Source organism: Mastigoproctus giganteus, chromosome 8 (assembly GCF_048544385.1).
Source record: "Mastigoproctus giganteus isolate SK-2022 chromosome 8, ASM4854438v1, whole genome shotgun sequence".
NCBI lineage: Eukaryota > Metazoa > Arthropoda > Arachnida > Uropygi > Thelyphonidae > Mastigoproctus > Mastigoproctus giganteus.
The window spans coordinates 43512466-43529077 of NC_143582.1; the positions used below are offsets into that span (position 1 = coordinate 43512466).

A 16612-nucleotide genomic window follows, 5' to 3' on the forward strand; every position below is an offset into this window, starting at 1 on the left:
CCCCCCAAGATACATGGCTTGGTTAAAAGCAAATGATCAGGAAATTCTGCTTGCTTTATTTATTTTTATTTTTTGGAACATTCCAAATTTCTTGAAAAAATTCACTCTATCACATGCTGAAAACCCACCCACAGAAGATTAAGGACCAGTGTGTTTCTATTTTTGCTTGGTAAAAAGGTAAAGGTAAAGTGCAGCCATTATCAACCCACTGCAGGATGGAAGCCTCCTCAACAATTCATGCTGAGGGAAATGGACCATAATCTGCCACACTGGTCCAGTGAGGATTGGCAGATCGACCATATTCAGCAGTCAGGAACTTGAACCCCGGTCTACTCAAACAGCGTGTGCTAGTGCACTCCCGCTCTTGACCACTCGGCTACAGAGACCTGTAGCCGACTACTAGTTAATTTTATGGTCATTATATTGTGTACACACACACACACACACACACACACACACACACACACACACACACACACACACACACACACACACACACACACCTTACATGTGGTGTGTATAATGCTTGCCATTATTTAACCCACATGGGTAGGTATAAGTATTTTTTAGTTAGTATAAACTATAGAATCAAATGCTTTCATCTGTGTTCTCTCCTATTATCAAAATTAGCATTAGTAGCGGCATATTTCTTCTTTCTTGGCGATTCCCTTCTACTTTTGAATCTCTCTCTCTCTCTCTCTCTCTCTCTCTCTCTCTCTCTCTCTCTCTCTCTCTCTCTCTCTCTCTCTCTCTCTCTCTCTCTCTCTCTCTCAGGGTAACTCATGACTGTTTTTCTTTTTGGCTAGTGCAGCATACGTCTCGGGCTTCCTTGCACTATATAGTAATAATAATAATATGATGCAAGAATGCAAGCTTATACACCACAGGCAAAGAAACCCAGAAATTCCCATTTCACCTATCCATTTGTTCCAAAAGTTTGTCCACTTCTTCTTTGAGTCTATTTCAGCTATCAAATTCCACAATGTCAGATGAAAGTGTCTACCAGCTATCAATCACTCGTTGGCTAAAGGTAAATTTCCACACATCTAGTCTGCAACTGTCTTTCCTCAACTAGAATTTATGATGCCCCCTCAAGTGCATAATCCCATCTGCATTGAGCTTGTCCAAACCATTCAAAGCCTTATACACCTCACTCAGATCACCTTGCAGGTTCCTAGTCTCCAGATGTTGCAATTTGTAGAAATCAAGCATTTCTTGGTAAAACCCCCTCTCGTTGCCCTTCTCTGTATTCATTGTAGCAGCTTTACAACCTTCCTAAAATGAGGCCTCCAAACCTGTATGCAGTACTCGAGGTGTAGCATGACCATTATCTTATACAAGAGGATAATCACATTATCCCTGCTAGCAGAATTCCTGTATATCATTGACAAGACCACATCACCCATCCTGGTAGCACTGCTCTGAAAACTTCATATCTGATTGCATAATTACCCCGAAGTGTGTTCCCCCCATTCTCAAATACCCTGCGTGTAGTACCTACCCTACAGCTGCTACATTACCCTGTAGTTATGGCTTCCTATAACCCCAGAGAGTAACATACATGCCCAATTTTTCTAGATGTGAACAGAAAGTAGTAGTAATAGTGGCATGTGATGCAAGAAAGCATGTCTATGAGCTTATGCAGCATTAGCCAAAAAAAAAAAAATCACACCATTCCCTCCAAATGCCTGTCCAGTTCCTCCTTAAATTTATTCAACCTATCAACTTCCACAACAACAGATAGAAGTTTGTTCCAACAATTAACCACCCGCTGGCTAAAGGCAAATTTTCGCACATCTATTCTACATCTGTCTTTTCTTAATTTGAATTTATGCACCTTAGGTTCGTAATCTGAACAAGTGGAAGGATCTCATCAGAATTCAGCTTGCTGAACCCATTCAAGGCCTTATACACCTCAATCAGATCACCGCGCAGGTGACTAGTCTACAGCCACTGCAATTTGCAGAACTTAAGCCTCTCTTGGTAAGAGGATCCCTTCATTCCCCTTACCAATCTTGTTGCCCTTCTCTGTACATGCTCAAGCAAATCTACATCCTTCCTAAAATGGGGCTTCCAGAGCTGTACGCAGTACTCAAGGCGTGGTGATTGTCCCTTATACAGAGGGATAATCACCTCCTTTTCCCTGCTAGCAAAATTCCTATATATCATTGACAAAACCCCATGACCTGCCCTGGTAGCCTGTCTGCATTGCTCAGAAAACTTCATATCTGACTGCAAAATTACTCTCAGGTCTTTTTCATTTTCTACCACCTTAAGTGTAGTACCACACAGTTGGTACTTTTCTCTGGGGTTATTTCTACTTTGCATTTGTCAAGATTAAACTTGAGTTGCCACTTTAACCCATGTGCCCAAATTATCTAGATCCTGTTGCAGTAGCACACTGCTATTACTGTCATTAACAACCCTGCCAACCTTTGTATCATCTGCAAACTTCGACATTAAGCCTGATATACCTTCATCAATAACATTGATAAATATACAAAACAACAGTGGACCCCACACCGAACCCTGTGGGACTCCACTAATAACATTAGTCCACGAAGAGCAGCACCCATTGATTACCACCCTCTTGTCTTCTCCCACTTAACCATCCTTTTATCCATTGTAGCAACTTACCCTTAATACCATTCTGCTCCAATTTGTACAATAGTCTTTCATGCGCAACAGCGTCAAAAGCTTTCCTGAAATCCAAAAATATGATGTCAAAATTATTTTTTTATCAAGTTCCTTTGTAACCACGTCATAATATCCTATCAAATTTGTCAGACAAGACTTTCCCTTAACAAACCCATGCTGTGTCTGAATTATTGCTGCAGTCTTGTCTAGATTATCCTGCAATGCATCTTTAACCAGTGACTCCATTATTTTACCCGGAATAGAAGTTAAACTAACTGGTCTAATTACTCGTGAATTGGGGATACATTTGCACATCTCCAGTCCGTGGGAACCTCCCCTGAGTCCAAGGATGCTCTCATAATTATGGCTAAGGGTTTGCTTAGTTGCTTTGCCACCTCCTTTAATATAACTGGATAGATCCCATCCACCCCAGGTGCTTTTCTTAGGTTTAACTTCAACAATTTCTCCTCCACTTTGCTCTCAGTTGTTACAAAATCATTAAGTATCCTGCTACAATTTGATAACCTGCCATTTTCAAACCTTAATAATTCCTAATGTGTGAATGTAGATGCAAAATACTCATTCAGTTTGTTTGCTATCTGAGCAGGATCATCAACAGTCGAACCATCGATGTCAAGTGGACCAATCAGATTCATCCCCTTCCTTTTAGAGTTTATATAAGTAAAGAAATCCTTGCTGTTTTTCTTAGCATCTTTTGCCAAAGATTTCTCGTAATCCGCCTTCGCCTGCCGAACCTCCTTTGTGACCTGATTACAGACTAGCTTATATCTGCCACAGGCTTCTGCGTCACCTGATAATTTATATGCATCCCATGCATTTTTCTTCTCTGTGACGAGTCTCATTAGTTCAATTGATAACCATTTAGGCCTAAACCTTCAACGATATTTCTTAATCTGTATATAAAGTCTAGTAGCTTCCACGATTAATTCCTTGAATGCTTCCCACTTAGAATTTACTGTTTGTAACATCGTCAGTTGATCCCACTGTACAGAATTTAAAAACTGTCTGAGACCACTGTACTCCCCTTTACGGAAGCAAAAACCCTTTCCTTTTCCCCTGACGGTAGTTACCTCTTTGAGTAAATCCCACTTCAGCATACTGTGATCACTGCCACCTAGTGGTTCCTTTATCTGCAAATTCTTAATACACGAATGATCACTGCTGATAACCAGATCAAGAGTGTTACCCTCTCTTGTTGCCTCTCGAACATGCTGGTGCAGAAAACAATCAACCAATAAATCCACAAAAGTCTGACTATTGTGTGAGTGACCAACCCACAAATTCCAGTCAATATCTGGGAAGTTAAAATCCCTCATTATAAGACATTCACTTCTATCCTTTCTGTACACATTGTAGTCCCCTATTTCCAATTCTGCATTCCTAATATCAGTGTGAAACCACGTCTCTGCTATCCCAACAGTATTCGCCTTTGATGTCTTGACCAACACTTCAAATTCATCAAATTTATTTACTATACTTCTAGCATTGGTATACATATTCCTATTCCTAGTTACCCTAACACATCCTATATACCCACGTATTTCAGGATGACTGCCATCCGTCCCTGAAACCCCCAACACCCCTAGCTCCAGGTCGCTACTTATTCTAATAGAAGTTGTGCAAGAATCACCTTCACCTCTGCCTACGGCTACTGTTAAACTATTAGTCCTTGTATCCCCTCAAGCTATCAGTTTTCCGACCCACCTAACGCTGCCTCGATAGCATCAGCAAATATTCTTGCACCCTTTCTACTTAAGTGGACATGGAAGATACCAAATGGATTAACAACTAATAAAATCGACTTTATCCTCACTAATAGAAGATATATTGTGACCACTGTCCTGAACAAGGTAATGTTGGAAGTGATCACAGAATGGTAAGATGCACACTTGATATAGATGTAAGAAAAAAAAGGGAAAAAACTGACTTGAGTAAATAATATGAAGGTCTTTGAGATAACAGAAGAGGAGAAAAAGCAGTATGTACTCAAACTTAAGAACAAGTTTGAGTTTCTGCAGACTGCTCAGGACCAAGATATCGATGGGGAATATTACAACTTTCTGAAAATGATTAAGCCCAAGAAACACTTGTCATGATGAACCAAAGACGACAAGATAAAATGAAGAGCAAGATAAACACTGAGAAGGAGAAAATTGAGTATACAGTAAACCCTTGCTTTTCGCGATCGCTGATTTAATATAAAATGAAACCTAAAAAAAATTTGTGAATTTTTAAAGCGCCGTGAACATTTTCCGTAATAAAAAAAACATGGGTGTGGCTAAAATTATCTTTCCCGGTCAAAACAGCATTCAGTGGGTGGAGGTAGAGGGGTGACAAAATCGCGAGCGTGGATGTTTCTCGCTAATCCTTGTTCAGTATGTGTTATGCGCTTGTCATGGAAGGTTTCTCATTTGCTTTTAATTTATATGCTTACAAAAGTGATAAATCTACCGTTTTGCAGTGTAAAACAGACTTTTTCGAGCGTGTTAACGGAAGAAAGTGACTTTATTGTGGACAAGTTCTTTCTAACCCGTACAAAAATATGGCTACGGATAACAAGGGAAATGTGAAAAGATCAAAGAAGGTGATGACATTAGCGAATAAAATTGAGTTATTAGACAAAATTTGTAATGGTGAAAGTGTCTCCTCAGTGGCAAAACATTATAAAATCAACGAGTCAACGGTACGATGAATCAAAAAATCGGAAGAAAAAATCCGCCGTAGTGTCCATGAAAATGCACTGATTGCTTCAAAAATTTGCTCTGTAACTCGTGATGTTAAATTAGAAAAAATGGAAAAGTCTTTAAATCTGTGGATAGAAGACCGAACCCATAATAAAATTCCATTAAGTTCATTCATCATTCGTAAAAAGGCTTCACTCCTTTATCAACACTGTAGCGAAACTGGTGATAGCACTGGCGGGATAAGTTTTTTAGCTAGCAAAGGTTTGAAAGATTTGTTTGAAATTTCTAATAAATATTACATTTAATATTAAATTGTTTCTTATTTTCATTTTGATGCCATATGCTTGCATTTCACTATGTTATGTCTATATTATGAATAAGTCATATTATGAAGGTACATATAATACATACATAGACAAAATTTTAGACTAGTTTTTCTTATATATTTCATACTTTGGAACGGAACCCCTTTATTATTATGGGAGCCATAACTCAGTATTCGCAGCATTTCTCAGGAACGTAATCCCCGCGAATAGCGGGGGTTATCCTTCCTGATGAGGTAGAACGTGTTGTTGTTCGGTTTAACAACACAAGGGCTACTAAGGCCAAACTGTGTCTGTTCATCGTTGATTGACAAAAAGCGTATTGTTAGAGAGGTTAAATGATATGCTTCTGTACAAACCAATATGTATTTAGATATAATAAAATTCTTCAATATTTGCTTCATTTACTAGGATGCAAGATAAATCAGGGGATATATTCAATGTAGAGAGCGACTGAAAAGTGTTTGACCGGATGGTTGAATCTAAGAGACAATTAACCAGGAAATGACAGACTGTAAGTTGCATCTCACAGAAAGAACATGTGTTGAAGAAAATGAAGAATCAGAAAGCCCCGGGGGAAGATGAAGTTACTGTAGTTGTTAAAATTGGGAGGAAGAAACATGACACAAAAACTGGCACGGCTCTTCACAAAATGCATTAGAAAAGTTGATGCCTAAGGAGTGGAATAATGCAATCATAGTTTTGCTGTATAAGAAAAGAGATAAATCAGAAATTGGAAATTATAGACCAATTAGGTTTATTATCCCACATTTACAAGTTGTTCACAAGGGTCGTTACTAACGGATTAGAAAGAATACTTGATGAGAATCAACCGAAAGAGCAAGTTGGCTTTAGGGTAGGATTCTCAACTATGGTTCACCTTCATGTAATATCACAGCCAATGAAGAAAGCAAATGAATATAAAACACCGTTATGCCCGGCATTTGTGGATTATGAAAAGGCATTTGACTCCATAAAGCATAAGGCAATGTTTCGGGCACTGGAAAGATGGGGCACAGATACCCAATATATTATGATTTTGAAGAAAATATATGAGAATGCTACCTCCTTTATTAGACTAGACAAAGACAGTAGGAAATTTCAAATCGAGAAAGGAGTTCGACAAGCACAATATCTCCGAAGCTGTTTACTGCTGCCCTTGAGCAAGCTTTCAGAAGATTAGACTGGTCACAGAAAGGGATCAATGTGAATGGAGAGTACCTAAATCATTTACAATTTGCAGATGACATTGTAGTCGTAAGCCACGATCCCAAGAATTTTGGACTAAAGGTGAATATGACTAAAACAAAAATAATGATGAACAAGTATGCCACAGAAAGGGATATAATGATTGAGGAGCAGTAATCAAAGGTGGAGTCATATCTGAGACAGTCGTTGGCTGTAATAATGATAAATGGCTGGATGTCAAGAGAAGAATAAATTTTTGTTACATAGTATTCAGGAAATATAGTTACATACTGAGAAACAATATCCCAATTTGTCTGAAAGGTAAAATAATAAACCAATGTATACTCCCCACCATGACTTATGGAAGAGAAGCTGAGAACGACACAGTGAGGAATGGAACAAATTATTTTTGCAATCAGACTGTTAGATAAGAAGAGAAACACATGAATTAGGCAGCAAACTCAAGTAAAGGATATTCTTATCAAAACTAAAGAACTAAAATGGTCTTGGGCAGGACACATAGCTCGAAGACATGATGACAGATGGACTAAGAAAATAACAGAATGGTACCCAAGAGGAGCTAGAAGAAAACCTGGAAGACAATGACGGAGATGGACAGATGAAATTCATGAGTTTGTGAGTTGTAAATGGATGACCATTGCACAAAACAAAAGGAACTGGAAAGTTGCTGAAGAGGCCTTCATCCTGCAGTGGATTGAAAATGGCTGATGATGATGTTGACTATCATTACTATCATTATCAATCCTGCCAACCTATGTATCATCTGCAAACTTGCACAGAAAACCTGATATGCCTTCTTCAATATCATCGACAGATATATAAAACAACAATAGTCCAACACCAAACCCAAGTCAACTCTACTAATAACATTAGTCCATGAAGAGCAGTATCCATTGATTATCACTCTGTCTTCTCCCACCTTTATCCTTTGTAGCAACTTGTCCTTAATGCCATTATGTTCCAATTTGTCTTTTATGTGCAACGGTATCAAAAGTTTTTCTGAAATTAGCATTAGTAGAGGCATATGATGCAAGAAAGTAAGCTTATGCAGCATCAGCTGGTTAAAGGTGAATTTCTGTACATTTTTCTGTAATTTTCTTTCCTCAGTTTGAATTTTTGCCTCCCCAGGTGAGTAATCTGAGCAAGAGGAAGAATCCCATTAGCATTGAGCTTGCTCAATCTGTTTAAGGTATTATACACCTCAATTAGATCACCTTGCAGGTGCCTTGTCTCCAGAAACTGCAATTTGCAGAACGTAAGCCTTTCTTGTTAACAACTGTTTGTTCCACTCAACAATCTCATTGCCATTCTCTGTACTTGTTCCAGCAGCTCTACATCTTTCCTAAAATGAGGCCTCCAGACCTCTATGCAATACTCAATGTGTGGCCTGACCATTGTCTTATACAAGGGGACAATCACCCTCCTATCTCTGCTAGCAAAATTCCTGTATATCATTAAGAAGATACCATGAACTACTCTTGCAGCCTTTTTGCATTGCTCAGAAAACTATCTCACTGCACAATTACCCCCAGGTCCTTTTCATTCTCCACTACCCTGAGCATAGTACCACACAGTTGATACGTTACTCTGGGGTTAGTGCAACCCTATATGCAGTTCTTTGCATTTGTCAGTGTTAAACTTCAGTTTCCAGCTCTCGGCCCATCTGCTCAGCTTTTCCAGATCTTGTTTCAGTAGTGTACTATTATTACTGTAATTAACAACCCTGCCAACCTTTGTATTGTCTGCAAACTTAGACATTTACCCTGAATACTCCAGGGGCTCGCATCTGGTATGGGCTTGGCACACCCAGGGTCCTAAGTTGGGTATCATCAATTCTTCTCTTTCTTGGTGATTCCCTTCTACTTTTCTCTCTCACTCTGGATAAATCGGAGATTTCTTTCTTTCTGTTTTTTTTTTTTTTTTTTTTTTTTTGTTTTATTTGCTTGTGCAGCAAAAGCCTCAGGCTTCCTTACACCCTATAGTTAATAATAATAATATACCTTCATCAATATCATTGATAAATACTGAAACAACAATGGGCCCAACACTGAAACCTGGGGACGAGCAGCATCCATTGATAACTACTCTGTGTCTTCTACCACTCAACCATTCTTTTATCCATTGTATCAACTTGCCCTTAATGTCATACTTCTCCAATTTGTACAGTAGCCTTCCATGTGCCCCAGTATCAAAAGCTGTCCTAAAATCCAGGTATATGAAATCAAAATTATTCTTTGCATCCTTACTTTGTGACCACATCATAGTATCCATTCAAATTTGGAAAACAAGACTTCCCCCTAACAAACCCATGCTGTGTCTGAACTATAACTGCAGCCTTGACTTGATGATCCTGCATCACTTCCTTAACCAGTGACTCCATTATTTTCCCTGGAACAGAAGGTAGACATTGCATTAACAACCCTGTCTGTAATTATCCATATCACCCTTTGATCCCCCTTTGTAAATTGGGAATACATTTTCATACCTCCAGTCCCTGGGGACCTTCCCTAAGTTCAAAGATTTCATAATTATAGCTAAGGGTTTGCTTACTTCCTTTGCTGCCTCCTTTAATATAACTGTATAGATCCCATCCACCCAGGTGCCTTCCTTATGTTTAATCTCAACAATTTCTCCTCCTCTTTGCTTTCAGTTATGTTATTACAAAATCGCTTAGCTCCCTGTTAGAGTTTGATAAACTTCTGGCATTCCCCTCCTTGGATAAGTCCTCGTGTGAATGTAGATGCAAAGTAAGTACTGATACAGTTTATCAGCTACCTGAGCATGATCATCAATAGTCAAACCATCTATGTTAAGTGGACCTATCTGATTAATCACTTCCCTTCTAGAGTTTACACAAGTAAAGAACTCTTTGCATCCTTTGCCAAATATTTCTCATAATTTGCCTTCGCCTGACTAACCTCCTTTGTCACTTGATTACAGACAATCTTATATCTGCCATAGGCTTCGGTGTTGTTTGATAATTTATATGCATCCCATACATTTCTCTTCTAATGAGGCCACGAGCCTCATTAATTCATCCTTGTCTATATGTGCCTAAATGTTGAACAGTATTTCTTAGTTGGTATGAATAGTCTAGTACTCCAAGATTAATTCCCTGAAGGCTTCCCATTTAGAATTCACCGTTGGTAACATTATCAATTGATCCCACTGTATAGAATTTAAAAACTGTCTGAGACCATTGTAGTCACCTTTCCGAAAGCAAAAACTCTTTCCCTTACCCCTGATTGGTAGTTACATCTTTAAGTAAATCCAACATCAATACACTGTAATCACTTCCATCTAGTGGTTCATTTATCTGCAGATTCTTAATGCATGAAGAATCACTGCTGATAATCAAATCAAGGGTTATACCCTCTGGTAGCCTCTCAAACACATTGCTGTTAAAAACAGTCATCCAAGAAATCCACAAAAGTGTTGCTAGTTTGCGAGTGACCAATCCACAAGTTCCAGTCAATATATGGAAAGTTAAAATCCCCCATTAATTATAAGATGTTTTGATTTACTGGCCCACTCTATTTCTCTGCACAACTGTTCATTGTACTATCAGAGACATTAGGCCTATAACATAGTCCTATTCTCATTTTCTCTTTCCAAGAGTTTGTCACATCAAACACAACACTGCACTGCCCATCTATGTCAGCTGGATGCATTTCCTTGTATTTTATGTGTTTCTTAACTAACAGTATAACTTCTCCTCCCTTCCTGTGCTGTCTATCCTTTCTGTACATATACTGTACTCCCCCAAATTCCAGTTCTGCACTGTTTTAATCTGTGTGGTGCCACATCTCTGATATCCCCAACAATATCCACTTTTGATGTCTTGATCAGCACTTCAAATTCATCAGATTTATTTACTGTACTCCCGGCATTGGTGTACATGCCAGTATACATAACACCTGTTCTTACTCTTAGTTATCCTAACACAACCCATGTATTTACATTTTCTATGATGACTCCCAGTACCTCGCTTTCCAGGCTGCTGCTTATTCCAATAGAAGCAGTGCAAGAATTACTTTCACCTTTGCCTGTGGCTACCGTTAATATATTAGTTTGTGAATCCTCCCGAAGCTAGCAGTTTTCCGACCCATCTAACACTGCCTCGATAGCATCAGCAAATATTCTTCACCCGTTCTATTTAAATATATCCCATCCCTGTAAAAACAATTTCTCCTGTTAACTAGCACAGACCACGCTGAGAAAAATTCTACCCCACGAGCCTTGCACAATCTCTCTCTCTCCAAGGTCGAATTGATTGACAAGGCTCTTGTATACTCACTCCTGGGCAGAATTGCAGACACTTTCAAGTTTAACCCTAACTTGCGACTTATGTAAGTTTGCAGATCTACTCTTAATGTCATTAGTGCCACCGTGTACAACAATATCACTCTTTTGTGCCCTTAAAATATATCTGCTCTACAACGTCATCAACTTTTGCCACTGGCAGACATACCCTGGTCTTATTCCATGTATCCTTTTTACACAATATATTTCCCATCTCCCTAACAATAATCACCAACAATAACTTGCTCCTGTGGGACCAGCATATTCTGCCCTGAAGGTTGCCGCTGTGTTGCCTGACGATCAAGTGCAAGCTCTGGTATTGATGTGGGCAGCTGAGAGCTTGAAAGGGCCCCCAATTAAAGTCCTTCGAGAGCATCTACCCTGTCCTTCAAGCTCTAATAAAGGCCCATAACAATGCTGATCGGCACCTAACTTCTTCATACTGCTTACATCAAAAAGCATACACAAAGACCCCTTGGCAACATTATGTCCTGTCCTAGAAAGTCTGCGAACGTTTCACAAGTTGCACATTTCTTTAGGCTGTGATGTGTTGGTGTATCTCCACCTTTGGTTCTCTGCCGAGCCACAGCACTCCTGCTACTTTGTGCACGTTGCTTTGCTGCAGTCTGGGGCATGATTTGTTTAAATACAATTTAATTAATTAACAATGACAATTAATAAGGTTAATAAATTTAATTGATTAATTTACTATACTATATCTGACTACAATACTATATTAAGCTAATGCAGTAATATGTATTCTGCTATATACTTTTACGTTATACCTTATCAAATTCAAGATATAAGTTAGGTACGCTGTATAGTAGTGATCACATTGCTAAATTAGTTAATTATTAGCTAAATACAAATATTCCAGCCAAAAACACCATACAATAGTGGCAAGAGTAGCGAGTTGAAAAATAAAATAAATATCTCTCTCTCTCTCTCTCTCTCTCTCTGATAAGCTTCTGGCCCTCACTTCCCTACAGAATTCCTAATGTGTGAATGTCGATGCAGGATCATTAACCTTAACAGGATAACACTGAAACTATCGATATCAAGTGGACCAGTTGGATCCATCCCCTTCTAGATTTTACATTAGTAAAGAAGTCTTTGCTGTTTTTCTCTACATTCTTTGCCAAAGATTTCTTGCAATCAGCCTCTGCTTGCCTAACCTCCTTTGTGACTCGATTGCAGACTAGCTTATTATCTACCATAGGCTTCTGTGTCATCTGTTAATTTATGTGCATTCCATGCATTTTCCTTCTCTGCCATGAGACTCATTAGTTCATCTGACATCCATTTAATCGTAAACTTGGAACAATATATCTTAGTTGGATCATAAAGCCTAGCAGCTTCTGAAATCCTTCTGTGAATTGCTTCCCATTTAGAATTTGCTGTTGGTAACATCATCAGTTGGTCCCACTGTATGGAATTGAAAAACTGGCCGATACCACCACAGTACCTTTACAAAAGCAAAAGCCCTTCCTTTTACCCATGACAGTAGTTATATCTTTAATTAGAATTCCACATTAGTACTGTGGTTGCTGCCACACAGATGGTCTTTTAACTGCAGATTCTTAATGCATGAAGAATTACTGCTGATAACCAGATCAAGACTACTGATTCCTCATGTTGCCTCTCTAATGCTGCTATATGAAATATCATCCAAGAAATCTACAGAAGTCTTCCTAGTGACCAAGCCACAATTCCAGTCAACATCTGTAAAGTTAATCCTTCGCCCTATTTCTTTGTATAGCTGTTTGGTATATCCATCACAGTCATTAGACCTATAAAACACTCCCACTCTCAGGTTTGTTTTTCCAGTGCTTATATAACACCAAACTGACCTGCACTGGCCACCCATGTCATCTGGATGCACTGCCTTAGATTTAATATGCTTCTTACTGGGACCCTAACTCTGATCTTGTCTATCCTGTCTGTATACATTGTACTCCCCATATTCAAATTCAGCATTGCTTATGTATGAGTGATACTATCCCTCTCTGCTATCCCTACCTGCAGTTGATAGCTTAATCGATACTTCAAATTCGTCAAATTTATTTAGTGCTACTAGTATTAGTGTACATTCATATATTCTTAGCCTAACCCTTACCCTGTGTTACCCTAATACAGCCCATATATTTATTTTTCCCATGATGACTCACAGCACCTTGCTTTCCAGGCTGTTGAATGTTCCAATATTAACAGTGCAAGAACTATTTTCACCACTGCCCACCTCTGACATCCATTTAGGCCTAAACCCTGAACAATATTTCTTAATCGGTATTAAAAGTCTAGTAGCTTCCACAATTAGTTCCTTGAATGCTTCCCACTTAGAATTTGCTGTTGGTGGCATCATCAGTTGGTCCCACTGTACAGAATTTAAAACTGTCTGAGACACTACAGTGGTCTCAATTTTCACCTTTATGGAAGCAAAAACCCTTCTCTTTACCCATAATAGTAATTATATCTTTAGGTAAATCACATATCAGTATACTGTGATCATTGCCACATAGTCGTGCCTTTATCTGCAAATTCTTTATACACAAGTAATCACTGCTGATAACAATCAAGACTATTACCCTCTCTGGTTCCCTCTCGAACATGCTGCAGAAAACAATCATCCAATAAATCCACAAAAGTCTTGCTAGTGTCTTTTCCCCAAAAAAATTCCTTAGGTGTGAATCTATATATTCAGGACCTATTCAGTTTTTGAGCAACCTGAGTGAGATCATCAACAGTTAAACCATTGACATTAAGTGAACCAATGTGATTCGACCCCTATCTTCTATTAATATAATTAAAGAAGTCTGCTGCTTTTCTTTACATTCTTTGTCAGAGACTTCTTATTAGATTCTTCAGCTCACTATGAGTTTCTCTATCACCTATTTATTTATGCATCCCATGCGTTTTCCTTTTCTTCCACAAGTGTCATTAGTTCATTTGACATTCATTGAGGTCTAATCCTTGAATAGTATTTCTTACTCGGTATGAAAATCCTAGTAGCTGCTATGGTTGCTTCCCATTTAGAATTTATTTTTGGTAACAGCATCAATTGGTCCCACTGCATAAAATTTTAAAACTATCAGTAGTCACCCTTATGAAAGCAATTTTTTTTTATTGTCATTATATTTTTAATACCTTTGAGGAAAAGCAATTAAAAAATAATTTTATATGATTCTAACAATGTTCAAAGACCATAAGTAAATATATATAATTTATAAAACATCCTTTGGAAAAAAGGTTACATTGCATTGACGTGATTTTGGAGAAATCTGAAAAACCTATTGCATGTGTTAATGATGAGCGTGACGTGACTGCTCATAGAGGTAAGAAGGGGGCGATTCATGCTATCTTTAAGAAATCTTACTCTTCCCTTAATCCAATCTCGTGAATTTGTAAAGTGTTGGGAAAGGTGGGGGGGTTATATTGAGACCTTGGCATATCATGCAGGCTGTCAAGTTCTGCAGTGCAGGTTTATATAAGAAATTTTGTGCAATTAATGATTTCTTTACTATCATTGTGTTAGATAGAGTTGAGGACTGAAATGCATACATCAGAAATCTAGGTTTTGAAACAAGATTTGGGGAGGTGGAAGATAATGACTCTTATCTTTCCAAGTAACTTTCAAATGGCAAATCATTTTGTAATGATTTAGTATTCATTGAAGTATGAGCAAGAAAATTATGTAATCTTAAATTAAAGTTGAGCTGAACTTTTTTTTTTTTTTTTTAACAAAAAAAAAAAAAAAAACCAACATACAAATCAAATAAGCAAGCTTATTACATTTTTCCTAGATATTGTTCACTCCCACACTTGATACATTGTGGTCTGTATTTCTGTAGTGCTGCCTCCATCAGCACAGATCACTGTGGTGGCATAAGTAAATCCATAACGCACATGGTCCCTGTCCATTTTTTGCCATAAAATTAATAAAGCAACAAGTAAATATTATGATTTTTTTTTCTCCTTTTATTACAGAACTCAATGGTTCATTCGATATAGCATGTGACTTTTTTTTTTACTTTATGCACAAATTGTTGATTTTCATATCACTCATGGTCCATTAAAAATTGTTCGCAGTCCAAGTCAGGTCTACTAGTTAGTGATCTTTATATGCAGTGTTGCTTTAGAAATCTTTATTGCAGTAATAATAATAATACAAATTGATACATTGCCCTTCACAGCCACAGGGCCTTGTTTTCGTAACATTGAAGGCTACCATGTTTTTTTTTTAAACAGTAGTGTAAATTAACATTTATTTTACTCTTTATCATGTCCTCTAAATGTTCAGTGAGTGATTTCCTGCTTGTGCATACTTTCAGTACAGTATCATTCACTAATTCATCTGCTTTTCAAAATCAGCTCTTTAATGTGATGATTGTTAATATCTAAGATAGCTCTCAGCTGCAAAATAGTCCCATATATTAGCAACTTCTAACAGCATTCAGAAATTTGCTGCACCAATCATATATGATAGCCTTTTTACCATATTGTGCAATTCATCTGTATAGAAGTTTGGCTTGTTTTGTTTTGTATTTTAACAGAAACTTGAATGTTGCATTTCTACACTTGGAAGGAATTTCTGTGTCAGATTTTTTAAAAAAAATTATTTATTATACTAGGCAGCTCCAGCCAATTTTTCTGGCAACCCTGCCATGCTACAAATTTTTTCATTGTAGTACAGTATAGGTCAACCCTGAATCATTTATAACCACCATCCAACACAAAAGGAGTATAGTAAATAGAAGAAATGCTTCATTTTTTAAAAATAAATCTTAGTCCCTTTTTTTGTTTGTTTGTTACTTTAAATATCCAAATCTAAATTATAAAATAATAGTAATTTACACAAGGAAAGAAAATTATTGGTAAGTATTTATATATATATCTACTGATTTCAGCTAACATTGAGAAATAACAGTAGGAATAATAATATTCATTCTTATTTTACAAAATTTTATGATAGTACTAGCATAATAATCACTAGAAAATTGTAATAACATAATTTTCTTTGCTAAACTTTATATTTTTAGACCATCAGTTATATTAATAGCATTACTAAATATCTTAGCAAAATGGACTAATCAGATTAATATAATTTTAATTGAAACTAAAATCTATGTTAACAGTCTAATAGCATTATAGTATTATAAGTATAAACTTTTACAGATATAGCCTTCAACTTCTCAACATAACAAGTTCTTTTTTGAAGAATAAACAATAATCCCACTAGGTGGCTGTGATCTTTAAAATATTCCTTTACTTATGTTGGCTTTATTTTCAACAGGTTACTTCCTGTCGCCCTCCAATGGACTTCGATGCAGCTGAAAGCAATGGTACATGTGCCAGGCTTTTTTTTTAATGTGATTATAGTGTACCACAGCTTTTAAAAGTTGTACATCAACTTATTGTATTTTAAAAGTAAAGTTATAG

At 37.4% G+C, this 16612-nt stretch overlaps 1 protein-coding gene across 2 annotated transcripts in view; it reads left to right on the forward strand.

Annotated features, from left to right (window-relative positions):
- Positions 1-16612, forward strand: part of LOC150081494 (heterogeneous nuclear ribonucleoprotein D-like) — a 78990-nt gene that overhangs the window by 26261 nt on the left and 36117 nt on the right. The window lies entirely within an intron of this gene.